Source organism: Lactuca virosa, chromosome 5 (assembly GCF_052849685.1).
Source record: "Lactuca virosa cultivar CGN04683 chromosome 5, Lactuca_virosa_CGN04683_v6, whole genome shotgun sequence".
Taxonomy (NCBI): domain Eukaryota; kingdom Viridiplantae; phylum Streptophyta; class Magnoliopsida; order Asterales; family Asteraceae; genus Lactuca; species Lactuca virosa.
The window spans coordinates 296,341,127-296,357,703 of record NC_136430.1 but is presented as its reverse complement, the minus strand read 5'-3'; positions in this window follow the sequence as shown (position 1 = coordinate 296,357,703).

The window sequence follows — 16,577 nt, the reverse complement described above, 5'->3', positions numbered from 1 at the left end:
TTCACAAATGACTGATATTTTTATAAACAAAAAGTTGATAGAATTAGAGCTAAAAAAATAACATATAACCATTATAAATTAATATTTAATATTATAGATTAAAATGAAAACAAATAGTCAAAGTTTAATAACTTTTTAAACTAATAATAGATTGACTTTCCTTACCCCTTAAATTCTATATTTACCTATTTTTATTTTTCAATTTACATCTTTTGATTGTTAAATTACTATTTTATACCTTTACTTTTTTTTAAAAAAAACTTTTAACTATGTTTTTTTTACAATATTTAGGTTTTTTAAAATATTTTGCAACATAATATTTTTTTAACAAGCAAAATTTTGCAAATACAAATCTATTATACCTTTTATCTATCATGAATCTAATACAACATAAGATTTTTTAATACCATAATTTTACAAATTCAAATCTATTCTATCTCTATAAATATCAATCCATTTCTTTGTGTAATAGTTACTTTTGGATCTACATTGTGACACAAGTTCACGTATTAGGTACAATCCTTGTAATGATATTTTGACAAAAATGGTTCCTCTTACGCGTAGGTATTTTATATTTATACCCTTGGTATGAAATTTAATTGCAAAATTGGTCCCTTGGCTCATTAAATGAGAAACGCGAGTTTGAGTAAGTACGTTGGGCGTATTCTAGTGTGTGTCAGGCGTACGTGACGGATGTCCAAACCCTAATTTTTAGGGTTTGAGACCTATTTAAACATCATTAACTTCTCAAGACCCATTCCCTCATCAGCCTCCATCTCCCAAATCGTCTCTTGCAAACCCTAATCCATTGTGTGAGCATTTTAAGCTTGAAAGTGTGTTTTTGGTGATCTTGAAGGAAAAAGAAATAGGTGAAATCATCTTGGAAGCTCAAGACATCTTGGATCTAGAAGTATCTCGCTCTCAAGCGTCATTTGAAGGTATAAAGCTTGGATCTTGATGTGTTATTTACTTAGATCTTGCTAGTATAGAGTTTGTGTGCATTTTTGGTCCTATAGATTTGGTCTAATGGAGTATAAGCTACTCCGGGTCCTTGGAATGTAGTTTACTATAGTTTTGAGCTCATAAATTGATATAAATGAGAGCGCAGACACTCTTATTAAGCCATGCAAGAGATTTGGTGCTTTGGATGACTTTTGGACCAAAGGTTTGAGTTTATACCCTTTTGTATGCATGCAAATGGATAAAGTCGGAGACTTTTTCCATTAAGACGTCCATTTTTACCTGGATATGAAGTTTGGTGCTATGATTTAATGAAATAATGACTTAACAATGGAATGTGGATTCAGTGCTTGTACGTGGGGCATACCTAGAGGTACGTTGTGCGTACCAGGTCTCGAACCTGTGACTATAAAGGCACCCTCTACGATGGGCTTAGAGGGGAGTACGTAGGGCATACTTAGCCCATGTGGAATATTTGACTTTTTACTTGACTTTGACTGATAGTTTAACCTAGTTTGAGTTAGGGGTATTTTGGGTATATTGAGCAGTAGTTTGACACTAGGTCATTGTTTGCTGTATATGTGACCTGTAGTGTCAGCAGTTGAAGCTGTGATCTGTTCAGCTATCTTTTTAGACTGTGAGGTGAGTTTTCCTCATTGTACTTGTGGGTCGAAGGCACCAATGCCTGCCCACTAGATTATGTATCATGGTATATTGGATTGATGATATGTTGGGTATATGATAGATTGGTAGATCTGTATGATTAATTGTGTTCACTGAGTATGTGTTATATTGGTAGATATCTATGAGTACATTATTGCTAGTTATTTATTGTTATTGTATATGTCGACATGTTTGGTTTGTTGGGTTGAGGCGGTCCTGCTTTATGTTGAAGGCCAAGATACCAGGGGCAGTCTGGATAGACTGAAGGCCCGAGAGGTGTCCAGTCAGGTTGAAGGCCCGAGAGGTGTCCAGTCAGGTTGAAGGCCCAGAGAGCGATCCAGATAGGTTGTAAGCCCTTCGAGGCGATCCAGTCAGGCTGAAGTCTCATATATGTATGTTGTTATGTGCATTGGTTGTGTGTGGTACCTTGTATAACTCACTAAGCTTTGGCTTACAATTTGATGGTTATGGTTTCAGGTACTTTAGAACACATGGGCAAGGCAAAGGCTTGATCGTACACATCCTTCTGGTTTTATGATGTTTAATTTTGGGATACTTTGATTGTGACTATTATTTTTTAGAACTACGTTTTGTAAAAAATTATGGTTTTGGTTGGGTTTTAAAAATGAAAATTTTTCCTTGATTTTTTGGTTGTTACAATCCAATTGTAATTAGATGTTGATAGGCATACATAGATGCATCTATTTAAAGGGGTAAGTATGTCATGTATTGTTGATTATTTAAACAACATAAGACAAGATTATATCTTAAGGCAATTAGGATACCTAGTTCAGGAAAAATCATCCAATACTCAGTTGGCGTTAGAGAAATATAAAAATGTAATGATCGGTAAACCTCCTTCCAATCCCTATCAAATATGATAACATATTCCTCGAATGATGCGTCATACTTATCGACTAACTCCTTCCTGATTCGGGGTCCACAATCTTCATGGAAACCGAGACAAGAAGAAATTTATTGAAAACCATAGTTTACATCACCTTTAACATTTTGTATATCTTCAATATACGGATTAAATATCACTGGAACTTGTGACATGTATGTATGGCTATTAGATTTTTGCTGCATTTAGACACAATGCCGAGGCTAAAGTGAATGCAAATTTAGAAGTTATGAATGAGAATTTGTAAGAAGTATTTTCTGAATTATTAGGATTTGATGTATTACTCTACAAATTATTAAAAATTTATGTATTATCTGAATTCTTAAGATTTGATGTATTAGTCTCTGAATTATTAAGATGTGACGTGTTATTTTTTGAGTTATTAATAGTGATGTATTATTTTATGAATTATTAAGAGTTAATGTATTATTCTCTAAGTTACTGAGAGTTGATGTATTATTCTTTGAATTATTAGGAGTTGATATATTATTCTATGTACAAAAATATTATAAAAGTGTATAAATTTAATCAAATCTATAAAATTTGTAACTTTTCGAATTGTTATTAATTTATAATTTTTTAAATTGTTTTTAAAATTGTATAAAAAGTGGTTAAAATTTAAAAGTTAAGGGTTAAAAGTGAAAATAAGGTTAAATGGAGTAGTTTTCTGGGTCTATGGAATCTTATATACAGTAAGAGGGGTTGGTAAAGAATTTTTAGGTCGGTAAATGAAGTAATTTAGTAGGATCTCCAGAATATTAAAAATAAGGGAGAGTAAACAAAATATATTTTTATTTCAAGGAGAGGGGTATGAAGAGGGTAACTAAGGGTGTGTTTGGTTTGGATTCTAATTGGGTCCAAATGTGGAGTATGTCCAAAATATCCAATTCATATGTTTGATATCCCTTTTAATACGGTGGACTCGGTCCATGGATCTTTGGTTATTGGGTCCCTATGTAACATTGAAGGATCGGGAAAAACTTGGGCAAAAATAGAGAATCCCCAATATACCCTAATTGTTTCCTCCACTGAAACACAAAAATGCAGATTAATTCCCCAGATCACGCAACCTATGACTCTACAGTCTCCGAACACACCACCTCTGAAACCCTTCCTCCAACTCAGCTACAAAAATTCTCTTACTCTGAAAACATTTTTTATTTCTCGTTTTTTTTTCTGAAGGTGGAGATGGTGGTGAGAAATATTATGGTGGTGGTGATGAGAGGAAGAGGATTGTGGGTGAAAATGGCATTGATCTTACATTTTATACATGGACTCAAATATTTGATATCAGTGGATTCTCCACTTGTGAGCTTGATCAGGGAAGCTCAGGCTGAGGGTGTACGACAGGAGAATTAGAAGCTTGAGCAGATTAGAGGCGAGATCACCCGATTTGTGCAGGACAATCGGGGGTTATTGACCAGTTGCGGTCAGGTATGGGTTCCGATGTCTAGTGGGGTCAAACAGATAGTACTGGAGGAGGCTCATAAGTCTCGCTTCTCTATTCACCCGCGGGCCACCAAGATGTACCAGGATCTGATTTTGAGTTACTGGTAGCCGTGCATGAAGCGAGAGATTGCTTGGTACGTAGAGAGGTGCTTGACCTACAGGATGGTCAAGACCGAGCACCAGAGGCCGCATGGCAAGCTGCAGCCTCTAGAGATTCCCATGTGGAAATGGGAGCAGGTCACGATGGACTTCATCACCAAATTACCGAGAACGGCAAAGGGTTTCGACACTATATGGGTCATCGTGGATCGATTGACCAAGAGTGCCCACTTTCTGCCCATTCGGGAGAGCTCATTGGCCGAGAAGCTCGCCGATGTGTATATACGCAAGATTGTCGCTCGCCATGGGGTTCCAGTCTCTATCGTTTTAGACCGTGATGTTCGGTTCACCTCCCGTTTCTAGCAGAAGTTCCACGAAGAACTGGGCATGCGGCTGCATTTCAGTACAACTTATCATCTGCAGACAGACGGCCAGATCGAGCAGACCATTCAGAACCTCGAGGATATGTTGATTGCCTGCGTTATTGACTTCGGTGGGAGCTGGGACTCCTACCTACCCCTTGCAGAGTTCTCCTACAACAACAGCTATCACTCCAGCATAGGTGCTCCACCTTATGAGCTGTTGTATGGACGGAGATCTTGTACCCCAATCTGTTGGGGCGAGGTTGGTCACAAGGTGATGGGACGGACCGAGGTAGTTCTGCAGACTACTGAGATGATTCAGCAGATCAGACAGAGGCTACAGACTGCTCAGAGTCGGCAGAAGAGTTACGCCGACCGGCATCGATCTGAGTTAGAGTTTCAGGTTGGTGACATGGTACTACTGAAGGTCTCACCCTGGAAGGGTGTGATTCGCTTCAGGAAGAGGAGGAAGTTGGGTCCCCGATACATCAGGCCATTCAGGATCATTGTCAGGGTTGGCAAAGTGGCGTATAGACTGGATATCCCGGAGGAGCTCATTCAGATTCACAACACTTTCCATGTTTCACAGTTGCGGAATTGCATATTAGACGAGGATGCGGTCGTGTCTTAGGATGACATTCAGGTGGACGGGCGCCTCAATTACGTGGAGAGACCAGTGGTCGTGCTGGAGAGGAAAGTGAAAATTCTACGGAACAAGGAGGTGCCTTTGGTAAAGGTACAATGGGAGCATCGGAGGGGATCCGAGTGGACTTGGGAGCCGGTGGCAGAGATGCGGGAGCATTACCCGGAGTTGTTTACCGCAGCAGACTTCGACGACGAATTCTAGTCCAAGTGGGGGAGAATTGTATCACCCTGACTCCCAGGTATAAATTTTAAAGTTTTATATTCATTGTTAGAGACCTACTCTACGAGTTGTTTGCCCCAACTCGTCGTGTAGAATCGGTTATGGACGCGTGGTTTATGGAACCTACTCGACGATTTGGTGGACCCCAACTCGACGAGTAGAGGTTGTGCATGAAAACCCTAATTTTTAGGGTTTGCACCCTATTTAAAGGACCTTAAGTTCTATCCCCCAGCCACCTTTTCCACTTTTGACGTCCAGAAGCAAAGCCTAATAGATCTAACCCTATTTTTGAGTGAGTGTGTGTGTGTGTGTATGTGTGAGATTAAAGTGTGTATTTGGTGCATTCCTTGAAGAGGCTTGAAGATTTAGAGGTTTGGAACAGGAAGAAGCTTGTAGATCCAGTATCCACATCGTGTTGGCATCCAGTAGAAGGTAAGAAGTCCTTACATTGGCTTTCCATTTCATAGATCTCTTTTTATGTTTGTATATGGGAATTTTGGTGCAAAAGGGGGGGTCATGCTCGGGTTTGAGCTTGTCATGAGAACGTGGTATTAGATCTAGACTCCCCTAGGCCCTCATGAACATAAAGTTCTTGACTTTATCTAGCCCTAGCCCTTTTCCATGTCCAAAACCTTCTTATAAGGCTAGTTTGAGTGCTTTAGCTTCTTAAAGCCTTGCATGCACGTAAAGTTAGCAACTTTACGTGATTACTACACCCTAGGAGCCTAGATCTACAGGTTGGAGCTTTGGTTTCGCTTAAAAGCGTCTGAATGAGAAATTGACTGAAGGAACTCGACGAGTTGGATGAGGGTTTCCCGTTTTCTAGATTCTGCATGAACTCGGCGAGTTAGAGAGGTAACTCGACGAGGTCATTAGGGTTTTCCCGACATTCTGGACACTGTATAGACTCGACGAGTTGTCTGGAAACTCGGTGAGTCGATTGGGGTTTTCACAATTTCTGAGTTCTAAGGGGACTCGACGAGTTTCTAGATGCACTCGACGAGTTGGGTCAACATGGATCGTTGACCTTGACTGTTGACTGTTGACTTTGACCAAGTTTGACTCTAAGGGTATTATGGTAATTTGGGTCTTCATAGAATTGGTCCTATGATGATTGTAGGTATTTGAGTTTGGAGCTATGTTTGGGGAGTTTGACATCATCATCCAGTGCTACTCGTGAGGTGAGTTTTCCTCACTATACTCAAGGGTCTAAGGCACCAAGGTCAACCATTTGTATTGCTATCATGTTTTGTTATTGTTATCATCTGTTAGATCGGTATCCTAATAGATAGGATGTTTCTATATGATTATGATCTGTTAGATCGGTATCCTGGTAGATAAGATGTTGTTATGCTTAGTGATCTGTAGATCGGCTTGACTGTCTGTAGACTATTATGTGGTTATTTGATATGTGTGCACATGTTTGATTGGTGGTTGAGGCGTCTGCTTGTGCATGAGCCAACAGACCTGGGCATTCCAACCCGATGGTTGTGGGCCGAGAGTATTCCATCCCGAGGAGGATTGGACTCTTAGTATGTGGGCATTCCAACCTGATGGTTGTGGGCCGAGGGTATACCATCCCGAGGATGATTGGACCCATAGTATGTTGACATTCCAACCCGATGGTTGAGGGCCCGGGGCATTCCAACCTGATGGTTGATTGGGCCCATAGTATGTTGTTATTGTATATGTGTTATATGTTGTGCGGTTATTTTGGGGGAACTCACTAAGCTTCGGGCTTACAGTTGTTGATTTTGTTTCAGGTACTACAAATGATTGCGGGAAGACGAAGGCGTGATCGTGCACCTCCTCATGTTTTTATGATTTGATTTCTTGGATACTCTGCAATGAAACTATTTTGAAAACAATTTAAAATAATTATTGGTTTTGAATGTTGAAAAAGTTTTAAATTGGCTTGAATTTTATGGATGTTACACCGAATTGAAACCTCAAGCAAATCCGATTCAATTCCCAATACCCTATACTTATGACGGTTTTTGTGAGATGATCTTTTAGTGTCTTGCTTCAGTTTTATGTGGGTTATCTTTATTTTTTTGGTTTCATTTCTTGTCACAACACCTCCCTTGAATTAATGAAATAAGAACAATGAATAAAGAAAGTGAAGTTTGTGCTATGAAAATGATGGTTTTAGGAGTTACTGGTTTCATGTACATTTTTTCATAAACAAAATTTAGTTTGAGAGGAAAAGGGGATCCAATTTTGATGAAAAAAATCCTATCTAGAAGCAAATTGCTTCCAAGATTCAATGAAATATGCAACTTCATTTCATCTCTTATGATTCGGTAATTCGGTTTCATTGCATCATTTTTTTCATCAACAACATTTAATGCTAATGGAGGGTTATTTTTGTCATTGTCTCATTACACTCTTAAGTGTCTTATCACATCTTTATTTCCTTCTTCTAAAACGTCATACACCTTGTTTGATTTCATATTCAATGTTAGCAAGGTTAAAGATGGGTACATTTTCATCTTTTGTAATCAATTTAAGCTAGAATGACCTATTTCTTTCGTTACATGTTAGGCCCAAGAGTCTTTTTTCGCCTCGTCCAATCCTCAAAACCGACCCTAAAAGTAAGTCTATATAATATTAAAAAATAAACATAAATTAATTAATTTCTAAAAGAACATTCTAAACAAATTAAGTATTAGAGAACATGTAACAAGAAATTTTTGATAAATAAAAATTGATAAAAACCCGAAATGCAAAAATATAAATCAATAAGAATCTAAATATCGAAAATGACCTACGATTAGCTTCACGTTTTAATTCGTGCCAACTAAAACCAATGTAAGTTATTTTTTTCTGAATTCGTGTTTATCCTCTGCATACCATCGATACGTAAAGTTTGATGCGGTTCACATGATTTACAGGTAACTAATTTATTAATCTCATACCGACATACGCTTGGACCTTAGTGGTCAATCCATTCTTTTCGTTTCAAAATAAGTAAATGAGATTTTATCAAAAAGATTCCTAAAAAAGCATAATTTAAAATAAACATAAAATTAATTAAATAACCTTGTGACTTTTGCGTAACCATGCTTTTAATATAAAATCATGGAGATGTCTCCCACACTGTACTAACAAACAAATTTAACATTCTATAACTCTATTCAACAATGCTTGCAACTACAAAAGTTATTGCAAGTTTTGAGGAAGTTGTCTTTTAAATAAATAAATGTTTAGTTTAACAATAACTTTGTTGCTGATCGTACAGTACTTGATTATTTTATTCTACGTAGATAAAAATTTTATGACAATCGATACCAAATTAATTTTAGTACGTGATGCACACAATATCCACAAATAGAATAGCTTTTCTTTATCAAACTTTTTAATAAATCTCGAAATATAATAACTCTTTATATCTATATCTATACATACGGGCGGATCTTATATAGGGCTAGAGGGTTCCCCCCCCCTCCATGATTTTTTTTTGTAGAAGTAGTCTCTATACTTTAATTTTATAAATATAAGGTTCAAAAATATAAAATTTTGACTATGATCCCTCCTATTCACCAATTTTTATACAAATTATATCCCCCCTCCCCACCCCAAAATGAAGGATTGAATATCGGCACAATAACGACCGATAATGATGTGGATGTAATCTCATCTACCCAAGTTTGAATACAGGTGTTGCCATTGTTTCAATGGCCATGCATAGAGCGTGTGATGCAATTGCAAAGGGGTGGTTTTAAGGTTTAGCCTATTGCCATAGGCGATCTTCCACCTCATAACCTCGAAAAAAATTGGGAAAACCGCTACGGTTTGTGGACACAAAAACAGTTGTTTATTTGTAATGTGTAAATTACACCAATGGTCCCTATGGTTTGGGATAATCTGTGAGGTAGGTCCCTAACTCTTTTTTAATTAGGATAGTGGCTATTGTGTGGGTTTGTTGTGTTTTTGGTCGTGACCACTTTTAAAAAAACTATTTTTCCCTTCTTGGTATTTTTCTTCTTCTTCTTCTTATTATTATTATTATTATTATTATTATTATTATTATTATTATTGTAGCAAACTGATAAATCAGATGTTGGTCCCATCTCCTAATCCCCTTAGATCTACTTCTTTTTATATTTTTCTCTTTACCTTCACTTTCACCATTACGGTGTTGCCCGGAACCTTTCCATCACAAAAAGTCGACTAATGCTTCGATTTTGGGGATGATATTTCCAAGAAGCGACCGTCATGAGTGAACCTGCTCTTGAATTCGATTTTGTAACGCCTATTTTCCGGGTATGCTTTATATCAATTTAATTAATTTCAAGTAATTAAGAAAGAATGGTTTTTATAGGGAGCAACTTCGTGATGCGACTAAGCTTTGGTGACGACACGAAGCTAAACCCTTAGTCGCGACGCGAATTAAGTGATGGTCGCGGCACGATGTCGTTATTTGCACAAAAACCCTAGTTTTGAGATTTTGACCCTAATTAAAGGAGTTAAAATTTACGGTTTGCTTTATTCATCAGCCTCCATCACCTAGAGAGAAACCCTAATATCCAAACCTTTCTTTCTTGGATTTAGGTGCCTTAGAGTGGGATTTTGAAGAAGTTGGTTGCTATTTTGCATCAATTGAAGGAAACTCCATAGATTTATACCTTTTAATAACCTTCTCAAGCTCTATAACTCTTCAAGTTCCAATATTAAAGGTCTTTGCATGCTACATCTATGTTTTAAGCTTGTTTGGTCCCCTGTTGTCATTATTCCTATGGAGATTGAAGAACTCCAGGTCCAAATCTAGTTTTGGTTGATCTTCTGGACCAATTATCGTATTTTGAATGTATGTTTATATTTCGATTTGAACCATGGATGAAGATTATGGCATTTTGGACTAATTTTAGACATATGTTTAGGCTTGGTTGTGTTTGGGGCATACAAATGGATAAAGTTGGAAACATTATCCATTAAGGCCATATTTTGAGGTACTATGGAAATTATAAGCCTTGGTCTTAAGGGAGTAAGTGTTTAATAAGAAAACAAATTATGCCTCAAAAAGAACGACGCGACCAAGGAAGGGCACGATACGAGATTTAAATTGGAATCGTGACAATTTTATCGCCTAGTGATCGCGATGTGACCAGGAGTTTGGTCACGATACGTTGACACGTTGATTGTTGACTTTTAACAGTTGAATATTGACTTTTTGACCAGTTTGACTTTAGGTTAAACTTTGGTGGATTAAGAGTTTTTAGCTAAGGGTTGACCTCCAATTAGTATTGGTCACTGATTTGTACCTAATGATGATTTAGATGGTTTGTGTAGCTGGTTCATTCGAGGATGCGAGTGTGTAATTTACCTTTTTTTAGTTCAGGTGAGTTTTCTTATTGTATTATGTGTTTCCTTATTGGATCCTTTGTGTGTAGGATGCATGCGTAATGTTATGATATGATTGTATGAGTAGCTAGACAAGTGAAGTCTAACTTGACTGATTGATAGCAATATGATGTATAAATATGCTTTTATATGGGATGATGGCGGAATGGCTCCATCCATGAGCCTATTGACCGAGGGGTGAGTTTGACAAAAGTGGTCGTGAATCGTAATTACGAAAGTGTTTGCTAGCATATGTCCTGATAGTGGTCATGGATAGCCAGTGTTGTAAAACTCGCCGAGTTGGCTGATTACTCTTTCGAATACTCGTTACTCTGCCCCTTACCGAGGCGAGTTATAGAATCCCGAGTACTCCCCGATCGGGCCCTTACTGAACTGAGCAGTGTTGTCAAACCCGGTCAACTCGGTGAATAATATGTATAATATACTTAACGATTTATTATTTAACACACATACCTGTGATTATTACTATATATATATATATATATATATATATATATATATATATATATATATATATCTTAAATTTTCAATAATTATTCATGAAGTGAGACCATTATGTGTTTTTCATTTTTTGTGTATTTACATGTATCAAATTTTGTTATATATTTCAATCAACTTAAGATTTTAACTTATGATTTTGACATATATAAGTTCCCTAAAAATATTTATACATGAATTACCGAATCTGAGTACTCCCCTAGTACTCCCGAATACTCCTGAGTACTCGCTACTCGGTAGTCAGCCGAACAGGTACCGAGTAACGAGTTCTACAACCTTGTGGATAGCTGCCACGAAAGTGGTCGTGAGTAGTTATCATAAAATGGTCATGATGTTTGCAACTGTGTGCATAGTTTTTATAATGGTATATGTGGTATATTAGGGAACTCACTAAGCTTTATGCTAACGTTTTGAAGTTAAATGTTTTTTTGGTTGTTCTTCTGACAAAGTCGAGGCCTTAGATTGACTGTATACACATCGAGAAATTTCATGTTTTTGGTTTTGAAAATTCTTATCTATTATGAAAAATGGTTTGAGTGATTTAGAATAACACAGGTGGGTGTCTAGGCTTAAACAACTTTTACAAAACTTTTTAAAAAAGGAATTTTATAAAAGGAAAAAGATATGATGTGTATATTCAGTCGGAACTCGAAAAAGGAAAGTGATTCCCAATATATCCATATTAATTTGTTTTGTTTATGCGATTGATACTAATGCATGATAGAATGTAAGCTAAGGACCTGCTCAGGAATTGCATGCTATATTGGTTCCTTAAGAGATAAAACTTTATTAGGCTTATGTGTTGTCGTTATGTGCTACTTGGAATTTATGATGATATTAGCAAGTTATTACATGAATGCTTTAGGGTTGTATGCAGTTAGTATCAGACAACGTTAGAATTTTCGATTTAGCCTTATTGCTTGTTCCTTGTTTGGTTAAGGCCTTAGGTTAAGATCATTTATTTGATTGTCTATCTAATTCTTAGTTACATACAAGTTCACATTCACGAGACGACCTGTCGGTATTATTAAAGGTTTCATCCGAAGTAGGAACGAGCAGGGTTGGAATTCACGAAAGAGTATAGGAAAATTAGTGGTATGTACACATGTAGACATGCACCTGTATGATAGAATTATTAATAGGGTTGTAAGGGGCGAGTTAGTAACTTTAGGGAAATTGTTGGAACACGTACGAATATGTATAGAAGTTGGGATGGGCCCGCACTCCCAGAAGCACATGATACCTACGTAGGTCAGGAAAAGTCACATAAGGGTTCTGAGGATAGATGTATAAGGTACGATGGTACTGAGAAGATGAAGTTATCTAGGTATTCTGACATGTTGAGGATAAAAACTCATTCGTTCGTGCTTACTTCTAAGTGTCAGACACTTACCGCCATGGTGGTTGCGGCCATATCGAGAGAGATGAAGCTGGACACTCATTAAAAGAAGAGGAAACTAGTGTCGACTCAGGCACCATCGACAACAACCAAGAAATTCAAGGCGATGGATAAAGAAGCCACGATTGTTATGGTAAGTGCAAGAAGGAATATGAGGTTTCGTCTCGTACGGTTGTATGCTACAAGTGTGGACAGGAGGGCTTTTACAAAAGGGATTGTAATCATGAGGCCAAGGTTTGTTATCATCGTGATTAGATTGACCATATTAAGGCTAATTATCCTAGATTGGAGAAAGAAGCGGTGTAGGCTCTAGCACCTGCTCCATTGAGAATCATTGATGGAAGTCAAGGGATATTAGAGGCCCTGGGGGCCAAGGGAAAAGCTTTCCACCTCACAACAAAGGAGGCAAGAGCAGCACTAGATGTGGTCACTAGTATATGTCCATTTAAATTTTATATTTTTATTTATTTATGTCCTCATTGTTATTTATATTGTTAGGTATGTTTCTAGTCAACTATGTATATGTTGTAGTTTTATTTAACTCCAGGGTGAACCATTCTTTCGTATCGCTTGATTTTAGTGAGGGTTTTAATATTGCTCTATAAGCATTTGCCCACCCATTTGTGGTCGAAGTAGTTGATGATAGGACGATTTCAACATTGCGAGTCTATAGATATTACACATTATATGTTTTTGGGTAAGGTTTTCAATAGATCTCATCCCCATCCCTATGGGAGAGATCATCATTGTGGTAGCTTTGGATTTATTGAGCCGGTTCGGGGGTCTAATTGTTTGCGACCAACTGTAGTTGATAGTTCGAACCCCAAGTGGGGGAAAGCTGACCATTCAAAGTAAGCGTGCGAGGTGCAGTGCGACTTTTTATTCGGATGCAAGAGCTAGGAGGTATTTTCAGTAGGGATTCACCATATTTTTGACCTATGTGATCAACACCCAAGAAGAGAAGAAGAGGACTATCATCAAGGAACCAATGATTCAGGAGTTTCTAGATGTGGTTATCAATGATTTGTTGGGTGTTCCTCCTAAGCGACAGATTGAATTAAGGGTTGATCTGATTCTAGGTGTGGCTCTAATACACAACGAACTATATCAAATGGCACTTCTAGAAATGCATGGGTTGTCCAATTAACTTTCGAAGTTTTTGGACAAGGAGTTTATTCAGCCAAGCAGTTCGCCGTGGGGAGCGACGATTTTGTTCGTTAAGAAGAATGTTGGGTTGCACAAGATGTGCTTTTATTAGATAGATCTTAACAAGCTCACGGTGAACAAGCATGACTCATTATCGAGGATTGACAGCTTGTTTGGCCAGTTACACGTAGCATATGGTTCTCTAAGATTGATCTTTATCTGAGTTATCATTAGATGAGAGTATGAGAGGAGGATATACTAAAGGCAACCTTCAGGTCGAGATATGGCCATTACGAGTTCATAGTGATATCTTTTTGGCTCGCTAATGCACTATCCACATTAATAGATATAACAAATCGAGTATGTAGACTCATGATTGATCGATCGGTGATTGTGTTTATTAATGAGATTTTGGTCTTCGCGAAGACAAAAGAGCAACATGAGGATCAACTGAGGGAGGTGTAAGAGGTTCTAAGGAAGGATAAGCTCTATGTCAAGTTCTCCAAGAGTAATTTATGGTTGCGAGAGGTTCAATTGTTGGGGCATCTCGTCAATCAGAATGGTATTCTGGTCGATCCAGCCAATGCAGTGGGAGGTCCCAAACACTCCCTCTAAGATTTGGAATTTTCTTTGTTTGGTTGGGTATTATCAGAGATTCATCTAGTATTTCTCCAAGCTTACGACTTACTTGACTTAATTGTCCAAAAAGAGGGCTACATTTAGATGGGATGATGAGTAGTAGGTGGCTTTTGTTGGGTTTTCTGTGCATCTATACACACGGTCAAGGAAACGGAAACAAAATAGAAAACATATGTATACATGCACCCTAGGATCTAGGTTTTACTAGTTATAGCCACCTAATTTAAAATTACACAAGAGAAGGATAAAATACTAACCTCTTGTTGCTTTAACTATGATCTCGTAACTGCCAACTCTTGCAATGGATGAAGGGCACAAAGTAGAATCCCTCTAATGTAGTCAAACCAAAAACTCCAAAAAGATAACAAGGATTAACCCTAGTGAAGGGTTTTTTGAAAATTCTTTAACCCTAGGATAGGAGTTATAATTTTTGTAGAGAGGAGAAAGGGAAAGAGAGTTGATGGTTTCTGGGAATGAACTAGTAGCTAGGGTTTGTTCCATATCAGTTTATTTAGAGACAATAGATAAATCCTTAAGGGATTTAAACTCTTAGTATACTCATTAACTTATTTAAAAACTGCCTTGTCCCTATCCTAGGGATATAAAAACCATCCCATGCTACCTTCCAGGAGTTTCTATAGTATTCCAATTAATCTCTAGGAATTAATTAATATTCAAGCCCTTTAAATAATAAAAACTATTTAACTAATTCTAAAATAATTTTCAATTAATTTATTAATTACTTAATAAAATAAATACTTATGTTTCTCCATTTCTTTATTGCTAATTGTGTTATGAGGCCAACCCAAACGAATCTTGCTATTATTAGAAATATTATCAAACTGTTAATGACCATGGTCATTGTTTCCAACAATCTACCACTTGGCCACGTCATTAAATTTCTAAAGTCTAATACTTCATTAATAATCTACATAGAGTTGTCATGCATTGAATCTATCAAAATCTGGTAGGAATCAAAATTTAGTCCTTACATAAGTGATCGATTATTCCTTTGTTCTAGATATTTGTTTGAACAGGATACATGGATAAGAAATAATCTTAATGTTCAAAATTATGTTTCCCGATAAAGATTGATGATGATCACATACGACTTCTAAATCGAACACACGAATTAAGTCAGGGATCGGCCAATCACTTCAGATGTCAACACCAAATTATCGAGGACCCCAAACATATCACTTTCCAGTTATGTAAAAGGAACAATTAAACTTGACTTCATAGTTTTTGTCTACTAGTCATATCATACATGGACATACCCTTTACGACTACTAGTTATCGATAGTGTGATTAGACCAATACACAACAATTTTCGTAAACAAAACCCAATATGTATATTGGTTTGAAGAAAAAAAGATATTATCATCTTAGAATTATCCATAACTAAATCCATGAAGTAATCTCTAAGCGCGAGTTGTTCCAATACTTAAGGCTCTATTTCATGTACTCATTAGTGTTAGCGCAATCTCTAATGTCCATTCTAATTGGCCAATCAACTAATACACACCAAAGGGCTTCTAGCCCAACAATATCCATTGTTTCCCTCCCTCCTTGAGGTTGAGGGTTCAAGTTCCATCGTGGACATAAGTGGAATTAAGGAGTAGTTTAAGACTATATTAGATTTGCTGATTCAAAAAGAAGTAAAAAAAACTAGTACTCATGACAGTCTTAAATCCTTTACCCACTCCCTGAAAATAAACATCAAAATGGTCACAATTCATATTGTTATATGTTTCAAATAAATCAAATTAATCAACTAAATTATTACATCATATCATTCTTGAGTTATGGCAATGGTCCTAGCATGACCATCATGTTTGTATCTTGATAATGGCTTCATGAAAGGATGAACATGATTATACGATGACACCCTATTCACAATGATGTCTTCATCTTCTACTCTATATCGAACGTAGTGGTACTTTCTGAGTATGTGTCTAGAATGACCATAGTCCTTAGAGGGCACCTAGCGTTTAATGCATGCATAGAAAAATGAGTGAATCAGTAGAAAATATGTAATTTTAACACTTGAAGAAGTTATATCTCAATAGAAACTATTTGAGGAATGATTAGTGTCATATTAATCATATTAACCAATTTATTATGATATTAGTGGCAATTATGAAATTTGTTTTGAAATTAGTCATATTTAATTATTTAAAATTCACTGAATTAGCAATTAATGGTCACCGATTAATGCCCGTCTAGCCG